Here is a 2,569-nt window from a genome sequence, read left to right as displayed (position 1 = left end):
CAAACACCACAGGGTGTATAGGCGAGCCTCACAGCAAGTCAGTGGTAGCAAGAGTTGGCCAAGACAGCTGTTCCTGGTAAGGAAGTGTGACAGCTGCAATCTCTACAGTAGCACAAACTCTAGCTTTTCAGTTGTCTTGGGAGACAGTTTTATGTAGGCTACCCACATGGAGTTTAGGCCTTCAAGAAAGGCGTAACATAACAGGTAGAGTATGTGCCAAGTGCTATTCCACAGTTGCTAAGGACCAGAAACTTTTGTCAACTTCCACAAGTACCTGTAGTTGGCTGCTAATGAGAACTTTAAATCTTTCAGCTGTTACAGCTATTTGTACTTTGCACTGTGTTTCAAGTCAAGCATTAAGTAGGGCAAAACCAAGAGCTGAGAAGGAATTCCGTGTTGAAGAATAAAACTAGGACTCACCTTTTTAACAAAAAAAACCCCACCCCCCCCAAGAAACCAAACCCACAAAACCACACCACAATCCCCAACAATCAACATGTGAAATTCAGTTCCATGTTCGCTGTGATGAGGATAAACACAAGACACTGAAGAGAATGGGGTATTGCCAGTCTAAAGTGCTAACAGTGCAGAATGTAACAGTCCTAGACAGCAGCGCAGTGTAACTGCTGAAATATCCTGATTTGTCAGTTGGCCTACTTATTGTTCTACAGAATTTGGTTTTGTATTGCATTATAAAACTATGGTAGAAAAACCATGATTTTATTTTAGAATAAGGCTTTTGAAGTTTGAAGTGTTTGTAAGAGCAAAACAGTAAGTTAACAAAATTCTTCACACTAGCTACCACCTCTAGCTCTACATACACTAACATTAGGTTACCTAGAAGACTTTCAAGTTCTGTAGTTCATTGTGATTGGTTAAGAAAAACCATAGATAGATGGTTACTTGACTCTTGCAGCTGATGAATTATTTGAGGGATTAAAGGTTATCTTTAATACATCATCCCACTGTAACTATTTTTTTCTGCCTTGAGGGGAATGTATTTCACCACAAAACAGGAACAGGTTATAACCTTTTGTGAAGTACTGAAGACAAAGCACTGTTGTGGTGTTCAGTTATTTCCTAACACATTGTTAAAATATTTTACTCAGCATGAACCTGAAATTCATTGTTAGACTAGCTTTTTAAACCACATTACCAGAAATGAAAGAATATACCCTAAAATATCAGTGACTGCCTAAATTAAGGTATTCCTCTTCCCCCAGTTCATGTATTCTAACTATAGACAAAAAACCCGCTGAAGTACTTACCACGTTCAGAGAATGCTGCCTATGGATACTGCTTCAGTAATGTGTGATGTTAGCACCTTTCACATGTAACATTAACTTCAGTAAGATTCAACAATTCAGAAGTTCTCTGAAACTGAAGTCCTTAGCAAAGGGAGTGAGTACTACCATATGTTTTGCAGCTTGCCAAGATTCCATTTCATTGAGTTACCACACCTAGAGCTAGGATTTGTCTTTGAGCTGCTAAGACTTAGCTCTTCTGGGTCCTTCCAGGAAGCCTCCTTTTTCTCCACCATTCCCATTCCTTTTCCAGCTATCTGAAGGGACAGCAGGAAGCCTAGCTGACATGGTTTACAGAGAATTCCATCAATAAGCTTGAATTCCAAGAAGCAGGGCAACAAAGAGTCTACTCATTCCTCTTGCAAGAGTCAGTTCCTAAGACTCAAAAGCCACTTGGCAAAGACTGCTAGCAAAATGCTTAGCTTCTGGCACATGGCCACTGGCTGGCACCACCGTCTAATACAAGTGATCTTGATCTAAGAAGTACAAACCTGAAAACTGAAAATCTTTAGTAAGTCAGCTGATAAAGATACCTATGCAAGAAAAATACTGAAGATGATAATTTAAACAGAATTACCTACCAATCTCTAAAACCTAGCAGATATGTTTGTGTTGCATTTAAAGTAGATTTAAATATACTTAACCCTAATTAGGATTTATAATACTGAATATACACTTGTAACTTAAGTTCTAGTAAAATCTAAGATCCGGTGATGGTTTTATAGAACAGTCTGTAGTTCGCAATCCATTGTAGTCTTTAATACATAGCAGCTTCAGTATAATACTTCACTTGTTAGCTAACAGGTGATTTTTTGTTCTTTATCATCCAGCATGAGTGAGAACACACACACACGTCGTTTTCTATTTTGCTAAAACGTATACTGTTCCATCCATCTTCGTACAGTGCAAGTGGTTACACTACAACAGTTTAGACAGAGCATTTAACAGACTCGCCCCAAGTATCCTTTCCCTAACCCCATTTGTCTAGGCAAGGATAACAACCAGTGGAACTACTGTCAATCTTACATGCCACATGTAGCCAGGCTACACAGAACAATAGAACAACACTGTCTCTATTAACCTTTGTTGGGATAAGATAAACAGACCAAAGACATTTCAATTTTCCACCTCAAATAGAAACATCAGTTTTGCACAATCAATATATATTCAAACTGGTCAGAGAGGACTACCCCCCAACCCAGACCACCATCACACTGAGCCACCAACAGGTAAGCTGTAATTAGATACAATTAGCATCCTTTCCC

The sequence above is a fragment of the Buceros rhinoceros genome, unplaced genomic scaffold (assembly GCF_000710305.1).
Source record: "Buceros rhinoceros silvestris isolate BGI_N320 unplaced genomic scaffold, ASM71030v1 scaffold25450, whole genome shotgun sequence".
Taxonomy (NCBI): domain Eukaryota; kingdom Metazoa; phylum Chordata; class Aves; order Bucerotiformes; family Bucerotidae; genus Buceros; species Buceros rhinoceros.
The sequence above is the reverse complement of the archived record's forward strand: the minus strand, read 5'-3'. Positions refer to the sequence as shown.